Genomic DNA, 22,355 nt, shown 5'->3' on the forward strand with positions numbered 1-22,355 from the left:
GAAGTTTATATCAAGCAATGTTTTTGAACTGATTAGCACTAGTTCTTTATTGGCTGCAGTAAGCTTTGCAGATATATGGAAGTATAACTTGGTAATAACTATAATTAATTAATTTAATCTTAATCTAGAGTAAAGAGATTTGTGGCATGTATTGTATGGATTGGGTTAGGTACTTAATTCTGGACCCTCCATGAAGGGTCTGGGGTTCAGTACTCTTATTACACCAACCGTTTGCAAGGAGGTGATTTTGTCAGAATCATGCTCGACCTCCAGATTTTTACCGAATTAAGGAGGGGGTGGGTGAGCTCCAGGAGGGCTCCAGAACACACAGGATATGACTCACGGCTACAGTGTAACAGAAAACAATTTTCTGCCCAGCCGGATTAGAACTCGGGTCCTTGGAGTTAGTAGCCACAGGCCTTACCCCGCGGCTACCTGCACCCCGATTTTTTTAATACATTATTACATCTATATATATCATTACTTTTATATTAGTTATATATTTATTGATTCTTTGTATTATATTTGGTATTTTTTTTTCATTATTACTTTTAGCTTGATATACTTATTTATTTTATTTTGATCTTTGTATGCATGTGTTAAAGTATTATTTTTTTAAATATTGATATATTGTAAATGGGGACGACCATTTTAGGTTTTATGTATGTATATGCATTTTTACTATATTTGAAATGTTTATATAATTTTTATACTTTTGACTTAAATTGACTTTTATGTGTGATGGAAAAAAGTGAAAAAAATTTAGAATTGATTTTAGAATTAAAATAATGCAAAAATTAAACACATTTAAAGAACAATAATACATCAATAAATAATAAAAAGGAAAGAATAAATCATGTATAACTTGAGTGCATAATGCTGAATTGTTTATAATGACAATTAAAAAAAATCATACTGTGACTATTTACATTAATATAATTAAAAAAAAATTGTGCTTCACTAGTCATAAATATGCTGTGTGTAAGGCAACCGAATGAACTAGGCCAGCATGACATTTTTAATAACCAAATGTTTTTCTCTCTCCTTCGGTCGTTAATATAGTTCATAGGACCTTTGTTTATTTTAATTATTTTAAAATTTAGGACATTTTAAGGATTTTATCTTTAAATTAAAAAAAAAAATATCATGTGTCAAACAGTTAAAATCCTTTTCAGTGTGAATTTTTTTTACCTTACATTCATTATCAATCGAAAGGGCGCGGGTGGTAGTTTTCTGTACTATTGTGAGAAACACGTTTTTCTGTTTTGAAACTATATATCATACTTATTGGAAAAAATAGTTTATTTTTGTATAAAAATTTTAAGTTAAATATATCTAATTTAACTTGACTAGTTGACTTTGTTTATACTTGCAACGTTAACTTACCACTCTATTTTGATTTGAAATTAATCCAAGCTTGTTCCAGAACAGTAATTTCTATATCATTCACTGTGGCAATACTTTCCCGTATTCATTTACCAAATGAGCCTTTCATTTGACAGATTTAATCCAAACTCAAGTTTCAACAGTTTTCAGGAAAATCCTTTTTCTTGTTCAAAAAGTTTAACATTTTTCTTTTCCTGAACTAAAATCCTAGAACTGGGTGTATGCATTTAATCATATTTCCTTCTTTTACATTATAACTAATTACTCCTGTCCATTTATATAATTTATTTAGCATTGCCTCTGCCAATTGGACCTGAACGCACATTAAAAATACGTAGTAGTCATTTTTAATCAAAATCGTTAGAGCTGTTTTAGAGAATCGATAAAATGTGAAAAATTGATACTATAAAGTGACATGTTTCGATTTCGATTCGATTTTATCGAAGAAGTTGCTATCATATGTCCTGTATACTCAACATGGAGTTTATATTATTACTAGTTCTTTAATTGAAGTTCATTTAATTGTGCTCTGATACAACGAGCTATCACAATAGTTAAAACCGTTTTGGAGAAAATAGATTTTATAAAATGGCATTTCTCGATTTCTATTCGATTTTATCGAAGAAGTTGCTATCATATGTCCGGTATACTCAGCATGGAGTTTATATTATTACTAGTTCTGGTATTGAAGTTCGTTTAATTGCGCTCTGATACAACGAGTTATCACAATCGTTAAAACCGTTTTGGAGAAAATCGATTTTATAAAGTGGCATGTCTCGATTTCTATTCGATTTTCTCGAAGAAGTTGCTATCACATGCCCGGTATACTCAACATGCAATTTATTTTATTGCTATTTTAGTACATTTAATTGCTCATTGATTCACCAAATTTAATTATAATGGTTAAGGCTCTTTCGGAGAAAAATCGATTCTATAAAGTGGCAATTCCGCGTTGCTAACACATCCCACTTGATTACCTTAAATATGTAATTTTAGTTTCCACGAATTTTTATTTTTGTGCTAGCCTTACAACATACATACAAAAACGCAGACCATTTTGCGAAACTTGGTTATTTGGACTCGTGTGTATCCGCCGAAAAGTGGAATACAATTTTTTTCACGATCGCAATTTTTTCCTTTACTTTACATTTCATAAATTCGTAAGTGAAAGTAAAAAGTGTTAATTTAATCAAAGGCGCTCCCTTCTACATTACCCGCTATACCCCGGGTCGTGCGGGCTTAATGGTGCGACCGAGTTAACGGCGCAAAGTTAGTTAAAGTCGAATGAAATACAAACCACAATTTAACAGCTGAATATTGTTCTAATTATTGTGTATGTATTGCATAAAATAAAATAATGGTGATTCAGTTTTTCTATTTCATAAATAATGAACTTTTAAAGTTTAAACATTATTTTCAATTGAATAATTATGAACGAAAATAATAATTTTTTTTTATCATGTTTTAATATTTTGTGAACTAAAAAATATGCGAGTAGGGCGAAAGTTATTAATTATCTGAAATGAGATAAATTAATAAGATCTAGTTAATCCAGTAGAACGAATACCTGAGTGCTGAACCGTTCTTAGAAGAACTGATTAAAGAAGTCGAAACAGCCAGTGGAAAATTAATGTCGTACAAAGCATCGGAAACTGACAATATTTCTGGTGAACTAATCAATGTAAGCGGTAGATCTGGAGAGTCTAAAATTTAAGAGAAAGTAATTGAGGGAGTATTTATTTATTTCAATTTACAAAAAGGGACCAAGAATGGATTCTAATAATTATCGAGGAATCTCAATTATTTCTGTACATTATAAAATATTTACGTTAGACTCAACTAGTCGAATCACTGAATACACTAAAAAAAAATATCGGAAATTACGAATTTGGTCTCAGGTGAAATCGTTTAACTATTGATGAACTATTTTCATTGCATCCAATATTACAGAAAAACTGGAACACAGCTTCATCAGCTTTATGTAGATTTCAAAAAGGCATACGAATTCGTTGACCGCCTATGTAGTTAGGGTGTGTATACCCGAAATGTTTAACTAAGTTCGAATCGGTTATCATTATTATGAGAAGTTTGTGATTTAGTCAACCTCAAAAAAAGGCGATTTTATACCACCTATCTCATTTAATTTATCACTAGAATATGTTATTTGAAATGTGATGCATACCGAAAAAGGTTTGACTTTGCTTGGTAAAATACCAATGCTTGGGTATGCTGATAATTATGGGTGAGGACGGGGAAGTTGATAAAATCTAATAAGGTAAAAAGTCTCGAATCCATTTGAATAGATAGAGAGGTTTGAGATTATTTAGATTTTACGGTAACTAGATAAAAAGAAACAAATTAATGTGGAATTAAAAGCGGGAAATGCAATTATTTTTCAATTTCGAAATTGCATAGCTTGTGCCATCTGTGCAGAAAGTTAAAAGTTAGAATTTACAAAACTATTACGCTTCCTGCTGTTCTTTACGGAAGCGAAATGTGGTCTCGTTAACAAAGGGATTAAGGTATTTCAAGCTAACAGCCTTCATCAGGGGCTTTAAATTTTGGCCGAAACGTTGGCATAATTAAATAAGTTACTTCATCTTATATGTGTTATATTTTGATCGCACCCCCACCATCTTCTCCACGTATAATTTATCCAAGGTCAACTATCTCTCATGATTACAAAGGGATTAAGGTTTTTGAACTGTTATAGCGCCTTAGGATTTTTAATAATAAGATATTACGTAAAATATCCGGTCCGGATGAATGGTTTCTGCACAACGAAAATATATAAATTCACTAAAATTGTCATCCAATTCTAGTTTTAGATCTGTGTTAATAATAAATGGAAATTATTGATTTATTTTTTCAGAACGCATTCGGCATTGTGACTATGTTTTGAACTCATGCTGATAATAAGCCAAGGTTAAAGTTATAAAAATCTGTTAGGAAATTTTCCCCGTTGGTGGGAAACTTGTTTCGCTAAGACTCTTATGAGAGTTGGGAGCAATGTTTCTATTTTATCATTTACTATCAAAGGGACAAACTGATAAAATTTAAGCCTTAATGGTAAAGTAGAAGATGGATAAGAGTTACAAAGTCATAAACGAATATAAAATAGTAGAAATATGATATCTCTACTTATTAATCTGACTTTTATTGTCCTTTTAGGTCTAAAAGGCGCGATCTCTGGTAATAGTGTAGTTTGAGTTAAATTTATAAATTTCATTCAGACTTATAAAGAACTCTATAGAATTATGCCAACAAGCAATAGATAATGGAACAAAGGAGAAAGAATTACAATAGATTTTTGTGTAGACTGATATGAAAAGTAGGAAGGGCCAAGAGGACAAAGAGGAGGAAGGAGAGAGGAGGCACAAAGCAGAGGATCCCTATCGAGTGTACGTCTCGAAGGGAGGGACCCATCCTTATGTTCACTACTACAATCACCTGTCTACTTCAACAATATTTTTCACTAATAGTCAATCCTAAGGATATATAGTATCATTCCTCATTTTTTTCCAATTGAACATCGATACAAATTAAAGTATCTAATATATCTAGATTATCTAAGATCAGGGAAGAAATAGAATTGGAGAACAGGTTGTATGGTAAAGTTTTTGGAAACCTTCACTTTTATAAGTTTGATTACAGAGTAAAAGCAGATCTGGGATATAATTAAAAAAACTAAGGAAGATCTACTAAAATATTTGAAATTATAATTTAACTAATTATTTTAAATATAAATAATCAGTTGCAATGCTACAATTTTAGTTTCAAACAGTTTTTAGTGTTAAAAATTTATACTTTTTCTTAGTAGGAATTTATACCCTTTATAAGAAATAAGGATTTAAAAAATATACTTATATTCAGTTCGGAATATATAAAAACTTATAAAATGAGATATGTACAAATTAATAGTGAAGTAACGAAAAAAAAGAATATTAAGTACAGAATTGGCTTAATCTCAAAACATTTATGATTTGTAAATAGTTATAAATTATTAAAGTAATGTGTAAAAAATTTGTTTACATTAAAATGCAATGTGAACTTTGTTAATTATATAACTGTTGATTATATATATTTTTAGAACTTGATAATGGGGATGAGAGCCCGAAACATTGTTTGAATGATATGAAGAGTAAAAAAGTTAAATAAAGGGTATGAATTCCTGATAAGAAAAAAAATATAAATTTTAATTTTAGAAAGGAATTTGTGAATTCCATGAAAAGTCTCTGGCTGCATCAAGCAAATCGATATCGGTGTGTCTTTGAACACATCATGTATTTATACCGAATAATAACTTTGTGTGACTCATATACTATATGACCGACGACGTAGATATGTTATTTATTAGGTCGGTTCCTTGCCTTGAAATATAGGTGTAAAATCTGTTGGTTATCAACACCTTTGTTTTGTTCATGTATATAAGTATAGTTTTATTAAAAAATAAGTCGATGTAAAAAAAAAAAAAATAAAAATGAGGCAGAGAGAATAGAATAAAAATTATGTTCATACATTTGGAAAAATCTTAATATTTGAATAGCTGTTGTGAACAAAAAAAGGGATGGCCATTTTTTTCATACTGTAAAGCTAATATGTTGGCAGGCTGGTATTCCTTGCTCATTCAATCTTCTCATGTGAAAAACACAATCTTCCAAGTTAATGGATGGTTTTCAGTATTTTATTACACTTCTATCATCTAGATGGTTTTCTAAAGTCATCAGGTGGGGTAAGTCCTTGTAAACCTTATACTGAGCCACGTTAGTACCACCTCCTCCCTGCGGCTGCTGCGACTGGAGCTGCTGTGTGGTCTCAATTCTTTCTGAAGGCTGTTTTCCCACAAAATCTTGGAATATAGCCTCTCTTAGCGGTCGCGCCAATTCTGATGCGGTCAATTAAGCTTTACTGCGTCCTAGAAAGATAAGCGCTTCTTTTCCTGCCTTATCAGCCATTTTGTTACCTTTAATGCTTGTATGACCAGGTGATCAGGTGAAATATATAGATTTTCCAAAATACAACTTTTACTGTTTCAACTTGTGACTTAATGTTGCATCGCAGTACCATCTTATTTGTTTTAAATGAATTATAGAAAGGTGTGAAAAGATTCCCTACGTAACTTAAAATTTGATCAACATTTTTATAAAAAAAAATATATATATATATACATTAGGAGATTTTCCGTTCCGTTTATACTCAGAGTAAGTTGAAATGTTAGTTTCAGTTATATTCCTGTTAGTGGGTCAAACATGCAGGGCATAAAAAAGGACGAAAATTTTGTACAAAGGAGTCACTGCTCAGCCAGACTAAAGATATAGAGACTGAGTATCGGTCAGTGATAAGAGGCCTGAGCGAATTTACATGGAAAGTGTCTATAACTAACACTGCCTAGTAAGTACTATTTAAATTCATTAATCACACGATACTGTGATTTACAGATTATCACGGAAGATTTTCACTGATATTGAATTCGATACAACGGTTGAATACACGTTAGCTTAAGAGATTAAAGCGCCACAGCTGATTTCTGTTAATTTTTAAGTGCAAAAGTTGCAATACTCTTTATAAGACGACACTACAACTTTGATTTATAAGACGATTCTCGTAAAAGTTAATTTCTTATATAGATTTCTTGAGTGAAAATTTATTTTTAAAAAAAGTTGAATTTCGAATGAAAGATTGATTTAGCTTTATGTTTTTTGTAAATAAAGGTTGAAAAATAATTGCTGCTATTTTGCTGCTCAATTATTAGTCAACTTTGACAGCTGAATATATTTTAGTAAGTAATGTATTCTATGTTACTCGATTCTGTGATCGAGTGAAACTCTGTTTTTCTTTGATCACTGAACTGTTGAATCGATGTGTTTAAGAATCAAGCCCAAATCAATCTTTTCCATATTTTGCTATTTAGATTATAATAGACTTCATGTACTGAATGATTGGGCATAATTATGGATTGTAAAAATGATAAATTTATTAAATGCATTTCGCTAAATCTGATATCGAATTTTTTTATGTCTTATACTTCAAATATACACATATATTCATACTATACAATACGTAATCCATACATTCATATTCACTATGTATTCACATACACTGAGTATTCAGTGGAGTGGACCTTATAGTAATCAGCAGTTTAGCAAAACACGCGGTATATGTGTGTAGCTTTGACTTCGTTAATATCTACCGTTGCCCTTTGGACTCTACCATGGAGGGTCGATTTCTTCAAAGCAGGGGCTCATTAACCCTATGGAAGATGGTTTCAAAGCAATATATCTAAAGTATAATCCTCCTGCCCTACTGTATATATCTCTGACTCTACCTCTCTTGACTTGTCACTCCTAGCCAGGGGTACTATTATTGCTTCCTCTTTGAAGGGATGTCAAAGTGCTGTATAAGTTAGTGATTGCCTGTGGTGTACTGAGAAGCCTACGAGGCTCATCAGTTTTTATTTTTACCTCATTTTTTATTGAAAATCTAGGTCCCTTCTGTAAACATTCCGGCTTATAAAATAAAACAATGAATAATGCTATATTTCCGTATTGAAGGAGTCATAGGTTAAATGGAAATTCTCTGTCTGATACATAAAGACACGTAAAAGTTTACTGACTTAATGTATTACTGAGTACATGTATATAAGTACATGATGAAGAAATAATACTTATACTAATGAACCCTCTGAAGCAAATCCTGTCCACCAGTTTATAATAATTCCAAAACAATTCCTTTCTCAGACACAATCCGTTGTCTTGGCTTTCTCCTTGACAGCAAACTAACTTAGAATCCACATAATAGACTTAAAAAACAAGAACTTAACCGCCGATTTGGACAATTATGTGGACTGATAAGTAGAAAATCGCACCTTTCAGTAGACAACAAACTACTGTTTTACGAAACAATTATAAATAGTCCATATTTGGACTTTTAGACTAGAACTGTCGGTGATAGCTGAAAACTCTATCACCTCTCCGCATTTACGGGATATCCATGTTAATACATCGGGAATCAGACGGTGGGTCCATCTTCCAGAAGATGAGGCATTCTAGACCGTCAATGTCATCTTTCAACAGTCTGAATTATTTCTTTCTTTACTAATTTAACCCAGTGAGAATTTGGCTCTTCTCGTTTTTTTCGGACCCTCCGGCTGTGTTCATCTGTCAGCAGATCTATCAGAGGCATATCTGCGATAACATCCACAGCATTGTAGAATGCAGTGTGAAAAGCTCGAGCGACACGCAGAGCATTTCTTCGTTACACTCCAGCAGAAATATGACTGAACTTGGCAGGCTTCCGTCCACACCAGTGCTGCGTACAAAAGTGTGGAACTGGCTACATTAGCCAGAAGCTTCCTCTGATTCTCTCTTGGTCCTCCAACATCTGGCATAATCCCAGCCAATTTATTTGTCACTTGCGTTGCTTTGGTGCTAACTTTGTGTAAGTGTTCATTAAACCGAAGTGTGGCATCAATCTGCACCCCGAGATATCTAATAGATGGATGAGACTGATAATCTCCTTCACTCTTCTATCAACAATGCCTCAGTTTCATGGTCCGCAAACTGGAGGCCTACTGCTGAAAGCCATTGACGGAATGTGACGACTGTATTTTTCGCGTCATAGTCATAGTCATAGTAGTGCGAATTGTAAATTACATATTGAAAGTGAGTGTGGCACCAAGAATTTTGACAAAACTATAATTTAAAATTTTTTTTAGCTTTATTCAAAATTGGCTTTAATGATTTTGATTAAATTCGGTGTATCAATATAAAACTTAATAGTCTTTAATATTAACTAGCCAAATTTTCAAAATGGAATCATTTTAATTTTGTTTGTTTAAAACAATTAGCCATTTCAATGTTTTTGCTTGTAATTATAAATGGGTAATTATAAAATATGAAAGGATTTAATTATTAACTTATAGGATAGGGTAGGAGAGAACATTATTTTTCCAACTTGAAAATACATTTCTGATTAAAGAAGCTGTAATACACAGACGTATTATATATTATAATTGAAAAACTAAAGTTTTTAGAAATAATAATATATAATTTGTAACACAATAATAACTAGAAACAAGGAACAAAAACTAAAAACAAAACAATAAATAGAAAATTGTAAAAGGTAATGATGAATTGCGAAAAACTCCTAAAATTTCTTTAATTTTGTTTATTTGAATAAAATGAACAGGTTTCATTGTTAGCAATAATAAACAATAGATAAAAAAATATTACAGTATTTTATGAATAACTAGGTATAATAAAAGATCCGACACGAACAGTAAAGTCATCATCGCCCGATTATTCTCGATTGCATTAAACCTTCGTTAGGGATGCCACCAGTCTACACAAAACATGGGGGGGTTAAGTGTAACGCGCGCACCGCACCATGTTTTTTTATTTAAGGAAGATTACTTGGGAAGAATTTGGGATAAGATTTTAGAAATATTAATATTTAACACTGAAAGTTTTAAAAGGAAGAATGGTAAAAAATGCCTAAACAAAATGTATAACATTTTTTTTAAGTTTATTTGAATTGACTGTGCGTAGGTGCAGTTTTGCCACGTTTAATTGGCACCATAGTTTTTTTTTAAATTAAGTAATGTGTAATGTATATATCGATAATTTTCTTCACAGTGGTGCTAATTACGCTTTTTTGGGAGGGGCTGAGCAGATTTAAGTATATAATCTGTTCAGTAAAAAAAAAATAATTGAAAGATTATCATTTTGTGTAAAAGGGAATGATTGGAATATTTTTTTTACAATAAACTTTAGAAATACTGGACCGATACTTCTATAGACCTCGCCACATGATCTCAAAAACTCAACAATTTTAAATGCAAATTCACAACATTAAGATTTAACATTGAAGATAAGTGAAATACCTAATATAAAACTATTCACATGCCAATTGTTCTAATTTGACATTAAAAAAAGTATAGGAAAAAACGACGAAGGAAGAGTAAGTGAAAAAGCCATTTAGATACAGTGAATGGAATTTTATATGATTTCAGTTTCAGCCGAGGCGCCCCATTAGTATTCATGAATGTTAGAGAGCCTAGAATTGGAAACGACCCCCTCCTCACCAAATTATTGACTCATGCTCTATTTTATAGCGAAATAGAAATTTAACTCTTCCATTCATCTCCTTTTTATTTATTCAAATGGAAAACCGTACGGCTATAAATTATCACTCTGCTTTCAATGATTTCATCTTTATGGACTTTTTTAAATTTGATCACTGTATTTTATTCTTCAATTTACTTTTTACGATTTTATTGCATAAAGTAATAATTTTTATATCATCTTCCTTATCTCTAAATAGTCCGCCTTTGTTTATATGTTTGTTTGGAGGTCTCACCTGTACGATTTTCTGCCTTATCAGAATTTAATAGTGTAGTGGGCTCCAGGTTTCCTCAGATCTGTAAACAAAAACTTCGTAGTGCGGGTTCGTAGTTGTTTGTATTTATTTCTTTTGCATCGTCTTGCAGTCTCTTATCAGGATAGGGGAGCGTCTTACCGGGCATTGCTCTCGGTTTCTTGCCGTGTTCCTGGCATGCTGGAGATTGTTAACTCCCCTCTTGCCCTAACGATCGACGTATTCCAGGTACGACTTCCTCGGTCGGCCTCGAGGTATTTTATTGTTAGTATTTCACAGTTCTACGCTAATGCATTGGTAAATGGTGGAAGAACTAGTCCGGCAAGTGAGCCTAGTTGGCCTTTTTACCAACCGCTGGTGGTTAATTTGAAGTTTCCGCCGGTTACTAACCAAGATTGGAGTGTCAAGATTCATTTATGGGGACCGCCGATACAAAAATATTAACTGCCCTAGATGCGAAACGAACCCACAACGTTCTGAACCGAGTACTGTGAAATCGCACTCAGTTCAGTTTGTAACTGAACTCCCATGTGTGTAGGTGGAAGTATTACAAGCTGATTCGATTACGGAATAACTATTTTGGCCTTTTTTTTTTGTCAAAGGATTTATTGACTTTACTCGAGCCTCGAATCCATAATATGCGTGTCTGGATCTTAATATTTGGCAAGCGAAAAAAGGGTTATCTACATCCCTCTTTATTATTGGTAGAACTGAATTTATTATCAGAATTAGTTTTATGGTGGATATGTAGCAATAGTGATGAACAAAGCATCACTTCATTTTTTAATAAACTGAAATTGTTTTTATTATTTCTACTCCGGTTTATTTCTCATATTTGCCTGTTCACCTTCTTGGGTTATGATGACATTTTCCTTTATAGGGAAAGGAATGGCCCATTACCGTTATTATCCTTAATTGAATCGACACATGTGATATTTTCACAAACGTCATATGAGTCGTTCCTAATATAATCGACTCATTTATATGTCAGTTCATTGTACTAATAACACAAACATAAAACAAAACAAAATTCATGAGGGAATTTTTACTAATCATATGGCTTTAAGTGTACTAAATCCTAAAATGAACTCCATTTTTTTTCGAAATGAGTTATTAAACAGAAATAATTTAGGAATTACAATTTTATTATTAATAATACTGCAAATAAAAGCAGTACATTGTTTGCTGTGAGTTTTGGTATAAATTTCTAGAACAGGAAAATATGTTTTTAAAAATCCATCAAGTTTTTAATTTAATCTAACATATGTATTGGTTTAAAAGTGGATCAGAGTGATAAATGCTTGGACACTAACGCATATCCATAACTTTGTCTGATATTCTTTTCATCCAAGCTTCAAATCCCTAGAGCCTTTCTGTGCCCCATAATAAAGCAGAGTATCTTGAAACTATCTCTTTTTAATCAGTTTTTTTATTTTATTTTAATAAATAGCGTTTGTTAGAAATATTTTCGATGTTATTTTTTTGGGCCACAATCCAACGTTTAGAACACTGAATTTATTTGTGGGTTTTCGGGAAACACTCAAAACTTTGTATGAATATAGAAATCGATTCTACAGGATGTTCAGTAAGATAATCCCAAGGTCAAAGGGCATAAATAACCTCTATTTTCTTTGATTTTTTTTTCAGACAACAAAAACAAATTAAATATATACAATAAAAATGGATGTTTATATGCAGGCAAATATTGATCTTGGTTTACCAGAGTGGCATTATAAGATAAATTGCCGGGTCCGCTGAAGGCGGTGTCATCAATGATGGCATGAGTCTGCCGTAAGCGTACTAGGAATAGGGAGGGGCTATTCCGGCTGGCGTTGATGGAGTGATGACTTCAGGCTGTAGAGCCAGAAGTCCCTCCCAAGGCGAGAACATCGACCAAGGGAACAGTGCTCTGACACCTCCCAGGTCTTGGTGGAGGGGTGATTTCTCGGAACAGTGGATTGGCACAGGCTTTCAGCCCATCAAAGAACTTTATGTGCCTACGGCCTATGAATTCTGGCACGGTTGGAAGTTGGAGCTCTGCACAAATTTCTCTGTTCCTGGCCCGCTGGAGTGATGTTCCTCGTACTATTCGCCTTAGGAGGGAGTTCTGGAAACTCTGTAGGTTAGTTAGTGTCGTTTTATAGAGGTGTCTCATTAGTGGTGCACCATGGAGCAGCGTTGGACAAATAATGGCCTTATATATTTGTAGCTTCAGGCGCAGTGAAAGTTGTTGTGACGTCAGGAGGTGGTAGAGCCTATGCGACTTCTGCCGGGCCTGCTTGAGTCTTCCCTTGGCATGACTGGAGAGGGTGAGGTGCCGGTCAAGAGTCACGCCGAGGTAGAGGATGGTGTTGGAGATATTCTGACCCTCGCCATCAACGACGAACCGCTGGGGTAATCTGCTCTTCTTGCCCTTCTGAAAGGACATGATGATGGCATCCGTCTTGGCTGTTTTAACTCTGATGCCATCCTTCTTTAGAGCAGCTACGATGGTGGTAGAGGCGGCTTGTGCGTGGTGGAGGGCCAGTTCAGCTCTTATGCTGGAGGCGTAGACTCCTATATCGTCATAAGCTGCTACCATTGCATGTCGATGTTTGATGGCGACCACTGGCGCTGTGAAGACTACAAATAATAGAGGCCCAAGCACAGACCCTTGAGGCACTCCGCAGGTGGTGGGGGCTGGGGGCGACAAATCTCCACCAACCCTGACCACGAATCATCTATCGCTGAGATAGTTCTCGACCAATCGGCACAGGGCGGCCGGAAACCTGAACTCCTCCAGCCGGCGAAGTAGCAGCGGGTGGGATACGCTCTCAAAGGCCTGGCTACAGTCCAACGAGATGAAGGCAGTTGCGTAGTTGTTCTTCATTCGCTCGATGGTGTGAGTCTGCAACTTCACCAAATGATGATCACACGAGACACCTCTTTGGAAGCCGGTTTGCTCGGGTGGTCGTGTATGAGGCGCTCAAAAATGTGCGAGAGGAGGCTGATCGGACGATAGTGCTCTGGAGAGTTCCCCGTCTTCCCTGGTTTGAGGAGTGACATCACAATCGCACGCTTCAGGCAGTTGGGAAGTAAGAGATCTTCATAGCTGAGTTGAAGATATTCAGCAGCTAAGCTTTACCCTTCCTGGGAAGCATCTTCAGTAGAACATTGGGGATCTCGTCAAGTCCTGAGGATTTGTTTCCCTTGGTGCGACGAAGTACCGACTCTAGACGGCCAAAAGTGGAGAAAATGGGTTTCTCGTCTCGACGGGGCTCGGAGGTCTTCCTGGTGGTGGCGGAGGAGCACTAGCCGTCCGCTGAGCATCCCCTGCGGCATTGCTTGAGGCCAGGAGAGCAGCCTGTTCACCCGACGTCATCAGGTTATTCCCATCGGTGAGATGCACAGTCCTCCTCTTGGTAACGAAGGTCCTGACCAGCCTCCAAAACTGTCTGGGGTCATCGTGGGTTCTGCGAAGCTGGTCATGCCACAGCGCCGCCTTCCAATTCTTCATGAGTGATGCGATCTGCCGGGTCATTGCATTGATGGCGGGTTTTATGCTGTAATCCCCGGTGCGCATGAAGACATTACGCAGGTTGTTTCGTTGGCCAATCAGAACGAGGATGTGCTTCGGTGGCTTTCTGTTGGCGTTGTGGACTGGAGCGTTCCTTGGGATGTTCCTATTGGCTGCCCTCTTGATGCTGTTAGTGATCCACTCAACTGCTGTGTCCACCTCGTCCGGAGTATGATATTGGCTTATGGCTGGTAGGTCTTCTAAAACGCTCGACCTATATCCCCCCCAATTAGCCTCATGTAAAAGGTATTTGCTCGCAGGTGGTGTAACGAACTCGCCTTCAAAGGTATGGAGCACCGGGCGGTGGTCCGATGGTCCATAGGGCAACACCCGGCAGTCCGTGACCTCATGCATGCTTCTGGAAAGGAGTAGGTCGAGGGTTGACGTGCATGATGGGCGACCTGTGTGCCTGAACGTGTGTACATAATTCTGTTTAAACATACTAATATGCAAACAAATACAATAATTGAGAAAAGGGCTCTTTCAGATCTTTAATTACATTTTTGGATTTTACGTATCTTGATAAATGAAACCTGTAATTTTTATAAGGGAGGGTTGCATGTTTGTTTTTATTGATTACAATGATTTATTATGAAAAACTTATTTACACTCGCCACTAGAGTTCTGTAGGAGCTTGGACATTGACATCCTCTTTCATGCTGCCATATCTCCAGCAAGCATGTGCTATTTTCCATATGATTGATTATTCCCAAAGAAGATTTCCATTTTCTACAGGATTACTATTATTTAGAAATTTTTCTTATTCTCGGTTTTCAACGTAAGCAGCACCTATCCGGACCTATGTCAAGGGTGAGGCTAGAAAAATTTAATCTTTCATATTGAGGAATTTCTTGACTATGCTCGCAGTCCCGAGCAACACAGCTTTCTGCATTAACTCCAGAATATTCAACGGCAGATTCAGGTCCTTAATGATCTCCAGTGTCGTCTCCGGGATCAGAACATTGGTTAAGATAAACAACGGTAGCACCCTGGTGTTCTCATGCTGGTACAGTTGTTTTAATTTAATTTAGTAGAGCCTGATATTTCCGAAATTTTCGCCTACCATCTTGTGAAGGTTGCCATCCGATGGTACGCCTATTTCTATGATAGTGGCATATTTTCCTCTCGTAGAGATTAGTAAAATATCAGGGTTATTATGAGGAATTGTGTGATCGGTAATAAGTTGGCTATAGAACCTCCCGTGCAAATACTTGTTTTTCCACTATGCCATTCGTTCTTTTTCTAAAACAATGTTCGGCTCATCCGCTTCGGCTCAGTGTGGTCAGACCATAATCCATAGTAACGATTGGCAGATAAACACTTGCGGCTTTTGAATCGAAATATTGACGTAGGAATAATCCTGCTTGCGGAAAGCTTCTTCAATATTTATAAGTCCTCGCCCTCTTTCTTTTCTGGTTAAATAAAGTCTGGACCCGCTCTTGCATGAGTGTCGTTCTCACAAGAGGATCTATTTCTTGTAGGCTGGTATTCGACCACTGTAGTATACCAAAGATGTAGCTTAGCGCTAGTATTATCCAAGTATTGATGGCCTTAATTTTCTGTTTTCCAGATAGTTGAGTCTTCAACACTTTTCGTAGTCTCATTTTTAACATTGTTATTAGCTCTTGTTTCTCATACTTTCAAACTCTTTTTATGTGCTGCTGCTAAATATTTATATTGTTCTTTTGCTTCTAGTTCCTTATTATCATGGCACTAAGGTCCTTCAAGAACCCGGGCCTCCTCCACCACAGCCAAGCAATCTACACGGTCTCTTCCTTTCTCCTTCCCTCTGTCAACATTCAAAAGCTTCAAATCCTCATCCACATCGTCCAGCCATCTGATCCGGGGACGTCTTCTTTTCCATTCTCCATCTGATTTGTCATAACTATCTTTTTGGGTATCCTTTCATAGCGCATCCTTTCATAGGGCGTCCACTCAAGGCGTCCTAACCATCTTATTTTTGCTATTTTGACTAAAGCCACGATGCTGGGTTTCCCGAACAGATCTATCAGCTCATCATTCCTTCTTCTTCTCCAAACTCCATTCTCCGAGACTCCTTCCCATTCTCCCTATACAGGATTAAATATGATAGACCGAAATGTAATCAAATACGCTGTATCTTTGCTATAATTATCCGATTTTGATGTGTTTTCGTAATTACATAGGGAGTTAAATTACCTATCAAAAGACAAATGATACTTTTCTTTATCCGGTTTTACTCTGGAAGTTACTGTATATGAGAAGTTAGAGAGCTAGAGTTAGTTTTCTTTGAAGAGAAATAGTACTATTCTTGTTATTGGCACTACTGATATGACTATTTATAAATTGATTATACTTTAGTATAGTAATGGGTCAACAATAATGGTAGTGCTCCGTTCAGGTTAGCAGTAAAGAGGTCTTATCGTTCATGAACAAACATCCAATTATGAAATACAGGAGTAGAAATAACAAAAACCTGTTTAGGTTTTAATTGATTAATTTTTAGTAATATTCTCAAAAGAATATACTTTTTTTCAATATATCACATCTAAATGTCAGTGGATGAACCCTAGCAGAGAAAATAAATTGTCCAATGTCAAAGATAAAGTTTTTATTTTAGAGTAACAAATAATTTTACGGTAACCTTAAGCTACAGGCGTGAAAAGCTTCAACTCTCTCAGAAACGGTAAGTTTGCTTTGCTGAAGTTACTCTTTGTGGTGAAACAAATCCAGCCAACCAGAGTGGGATGTGCTATTCAAAGATTACTAACTTCAACAAAAGAACTGCCTCAGTTTAAAATTAGAAGTTTCATGAATATTCTGTATCCTTTCTTTCACCTCTCATGCAATTGTATTGTAATCATAAAATATATGAAATCTAAAGTTTTGTTCTAAAGATAAGTCCTGAACTTGATAGCTCCTTCTAATTAAGATACTGCGCATGCTCAAAAGATACTTTAAAACAGTCCTTGCTCAGATTTGACCTGCTACAGACTTTTTTGTTTTTAACAGTCAGATGTGGTTCTTGGAACAGATCTAATATTATTTACAGGTTTCGTAATGGACACAAAACTATATCTGATTTTGGAAATCCAAATAGAATAAAAATTTATTAATTAATTTAAGCTGTTGATATGATATGTGTTATATCTAATTGATTAGTCTACATTGGTATAATTTCGTGGTTTCTTGTTGAGGTAATGCCTGCTTTGTTTAGCATCTACTGTACTCTTCTAAAGATTTCGAATCCAAAGGCTTTGTTTGAGATCTTTCTGTAATAAATTGATCGATGAATGACTTTTCAATTGTCAAAATGACTATCTCTTATTTCAACAGTTTTCAGAAAACTGCTTATGTTTACCTGTAATTTATTTATTTATTTTTTGTAAATTCCTTGCCTTTTTACTTTGAAAAATTATAGAAGAAAAATAAAAATATAAAATTAATATTCTACTCTTAACTATTTATTTAATGCTAAATTGTAATAGAATAATCATTGAAAATTATTTAATTTTATGAAGTTCATTAATTTAATTGAAAGGTTCAAATAATAATGGATTTATTCATTACAAAAAATAAATTTAATTTATATTGGTTTTTTTATCAGATGTAGAAATATACTTCATTTGAATATAATAACTTTCCAGTGCAATTTATATGTTTTTTTTTTGTAAAATTACTCCGAGGTACAACTAAGGAATGAAGTGAGGTGAAAAACTAAAGCAATTTGTAGTTTCCAATAAGTTTCGAACTCTCATTTCCACCTCTGCAACATTAACTGTTTAAACTCCTATCTAAGGAACAACTTGCTCAAGTACTAAACCCTTCCGCTCACATGCCCAACTACATCTAGCGGCCTAACTTCACCAATTTCGTAATTACTACTGAAAAGGTCATCTTCATTTGGCTAAATGAAGGAGTTTAAGGAGCTGTAAGAGAACATTAGCTTTGTCTTTCGTTTAAAGAAATTTCATTTTTAGATTTTGTTAAAACGTTAGAATATCTATTTCTGTTAATTAATCATGTAGCTAAACTCATAAAAAAAAAAATGTTGAACAATGAATTTCCGAGACTTATTAACAATTTTTACTGAGAAATTGTATATCTATCATTTTTATATTTTTTTAGTTTAAAGGTCTTATACAATAGTGTATTTAATATTGCGTACTTCAATATTGTCTGGCATAATAAACCTGCCATAGTACATTTCCCGACGTTTTTATTATTATTAGGAGAACGGGCAGATAAATATTTTTTTATTCAAAATTTTTTGAAATAGCTGAATCTAGGAAATAAGAAGGGAATAGTGCCACATTTTATTGATATAAATTTGGATCGACATATATTATATTTGAGTATGTGTTTTACAAAATTTCTTACCTTAATTTTTTTTTCTTGAATGTGTTTAGTCAGCTTTAATAATTGTATTGGTATTGTAGAAGAGACATAATTATGCGGCATAAACTTTTAGTGTAATAATCCCTTGTCACAGCTTGTCGGAAAATCTAAAAATAGACGTTCAGATTGATTGTCAACATTGAGATAATAGTGATGGATTACCGTGAAAATTTTGAAGTATAATCATCCAAATTTGATGTGAAGGTTTTACTTAGGAAGTGAAGATGAGCCTACGAGTGATTCCTTCAAATCATGCGTTTCATTTATTTTTACAGTAAATTCCAAAATAATGGCCTGCTTTCTGTTTATTACGAGCCAAAAGAGATATTTCAGAAGATTCTCACCAATTGATATATCATTTATTTAAGCGTCTATCGGAATCTTAGTGTAGGGGTCTTGGTGATTCAAGCCTGGCTTTTAAATGATAGTTTTCATCCGACCGAATGTGTATAAAACAATAATAATAAGTAAGGCTTTGCGAACCGAAGGTTCGTTGCCGATACCACCTACCTATCGTTCATACCAATCTCGAAGGGACCAGGTACATGCCATCATTATACCCGATCGTTGTTATAACCATTCACTGTACTAAGGCTCTCCTAATTAGCAGTCCCTACAAGCGATGCTTCTTTATATCGGAGGTCGTTATAAACGATATCCATTGTAAATGAATTCAGTGATGCCATTCAATAATTCATGTTAAAAAAAATCTATGAAAATCCTTATTTAAGGTTTATAAAGGACCCTAAAAGTTAATCTGACTTGATTATTCCATTAAAAAATATTTCTTTAGCCTACTTTATTGGAAGTTTTTGGTTTTCGTAATTTTTTAAATATATTTTAGCTCATTTAATGCGCTTAAATAACAATTCGCTTCTTTACCCTGCACAAAAAAAAAATGAATCGATTAGTATATAATACCCATTAAATGCATACAGATAATATAATGGATTTCTATAATTATTTAAAAGTGTTTTTCTTGTCCCCTCGAGTGTAATGGAAATAACCATAGGACTCGCGTGTGACATTTACTAAACCATTTTCATTGAGATCAGTATTTCCAAGTCCATTGCCTATTTGCAACATTGCGATCTTTGCCTTTTAAATAGCATAAGATTTATTATATGTATCTAGAAATAATTTTGTAGCAACTAGTATTACAATTAGTAAAAGTCCATGAGACATCGATAGTATTTTGTGGGCTCTTAACTCACTCCTTACTAATAAAAGAAAATGGAAAACCCATTAATCAGAAAATGTTGGAAAATTGCGTTTTGCAACAACACGACCTGAGTGCAATATTAAACAGAGAGATCTGCTAATTAACAAAAGATTTTCATTGGATTATGAATTAAATTGCAATTCAACATATTGAAAAAATATATACCAATGATTATATACCAAATAAAATATAAAATAATATAATAATTAAAAAATTAAGAGTAAACGTTAAACAAAACACTATAGAAAGGCTCTCATAATTAACGGTCCGGACATATTACAGATTCTTCGCTATATCCGAGGTCATTATTGACGATATTCAGTGTACTTATTCCAATGACGTCCTTCCAAACCAAAATCTTCCAGATCACTCTGGACGTAATCCCCTACCTGCGCTTAGGTTAACCTCTTGCATGTTCACCCGTGGGGATGTTCGTAGTAAGCTTTACACACCCATACCTTATAAACTAAACCGCTTATTATTAATGACATATTTCGTTTATCAGTTTTGTTACTGATTTCTGATATAAGTCATATTATTTTTTATCATGCTTTATCAGCTGAAAAATTATATTTTATTCAGAGATACAAATGAAATTATATTTCCTCACGTTAGGCGTAGAATGTTTTAGATTTTGGGTATGCTATTCCATTTTAATATCAGAAGAAAGCTTTTCTGAGCCCCCCTCCCCCCCCAAAAAAAAAATAATAATAAAATAACAATTCTTTTAAAATTTTTTGAGGTTAATCATTTCCATCATTTGAAATAAATTATTATTTATTTATTCATGACAATTGTACTACGTTTCGGGACCACTGTCCCATATTCATGCACTATAAAAACCTATAACAATAATAAAATCTATATAACACCAATCTTCATCCTTATATATTTTATTTTATTCAATAAAAATCACCTAATGATTTCATATGGGAAATCATGTCCACCATTTGTGCATCTTCACTTCTCTCTGGCACAGCCATCATTCTACATTTAAAAGAATTGACTCACCAGACTTCCTAGAGAGATAATCCAGAATAAAATAACAATATACTATTATTGTATATTTGTTGGATTAACAGTTTAGTCAACTGTTAAATGACTTAATGAAGTTATACGGGATTAAAATTATATTTAATATCATTCCAACATCATTCATCATCATTAGGATCAACAATGTTGGAAAAGCTAACGAATCATCGGTAGATAACTTGTTGACTTTGAAACATGTACACGGTGTGAGGGAATACATTCTAATTGGAGAAGTTACCTGTGAGTTGAAGCCAACACTGGCCCCCAACCCATATCTCTATCAACTCGGGCTAGGCTAGTGATAGAAGGGCAGCCCTCGTCCTGTCTAATTATTCGTATAGTTAATTAATTTAGATTGAAATATTGCTTTAATTGTATGTAATAATTTTATTAGTAGTCAAAAAGGTGTACGTCATATTAAATTAGAAGAATTATAATCATGCAGTTTATAAACTATTCGAAAAAAAGCTACATTAAACAATTAATTTCCTCGACTTTTTACTTTCAAACAGTTTTTAATTGAAAATTGTAAATCCATCGCTTTTATATTTTTTTTAGTTTAAGGGTCTTATACAATAGTGTATTTAATATTTCTTACTTCAATATTATCTGGCATAATAAACCTGCCATAGTATATTTCCCGACGTTCTTATTATTATTAGAAGAACGGGCTAATATTTTTTTTATTAGAAAATTCTTGAAATTGCTGAATTAAGGAAATAAGAAGGGAAAAATGCCTCATTTTAGTGATATAACTTTGGATCAACTTTGTGGGTGTGCACTGACAAATTTCTTACCTTAATTTTTTTTCGTACTTCAATCTTATCTTATCAAAATATTAATAAAATAAATAAATGACGAAAACTGACAATTTAATTTACCAGTTCAAACCACTACTGCTTATTTAAAATAAGGATTTGTGTCCAGAAAAAAAATTCATGTATGTTGTTTTTCATACCTACTAAGATTTTTATTTTTTTAAATGTATGTTTTAAGTGATTAAATATAAATTTAATATGCAGATGAAATTTGATGTTTTACTCGATTTAAATCAACACCAAATTTTCTTGCGGTTACATAGGGAATATTAAGGTCTTTATGTATGATTTTATTTGTGACAAACTAAGGAGCATTGAGGATTTTACGAAGGATTTTGGATTGTAAGGATTGAATACGAGAGGAATTCGAAGGTTTAGTGGAGCCCAAAAGCTCAACTCCATTTGTCCAGATGGATTATTATTAACAGCTAGCACACATGTGTCATCGGCATATGTGGTGAGGATAGTGTTAGGATTGGTTGGAATGTCAGCTGTATAAACGGTGTAGAGGAAGGGACCAAGGATACTACCTTGAGGAACACCAGCGGACTGAGAATAGAGGGATGAATAGGAACCATTGTGGTTTACT

At 34.1% G+C, this 22,355-nt stretch overlaps 1 protein-coding gene across 2 annotated transcripts in view; it reads right to left on the reverse strand.

Annotated features, from left to right (window-relative positions):
• The window catches only part of LOC106681930 (uncharacterized), a 217,714-nt gene that overhangs the window by 24,180 nt on the left and 171,179 nt on the right, over window positions 1-22,355 (reverse strand). The window lies entirely within an intron of this gene.

This window comes from Halyomorpha halys, unplaced genomic scaffold (genome assembly GCF_000696795.3).
Source record: "Halyomorpha halys isolate HHAL.00 unplaced genomic scaffold, Hhal_1.1 Scaffold374.1, whole genome shotgun sequence".
Classification (NCBI taxonomy): Eukaryota; Metazoa; Arthropoda; class Insecta; order Hemiptera; family Pentatomidae; genus Halyomorpha; species Halyomorpha halys.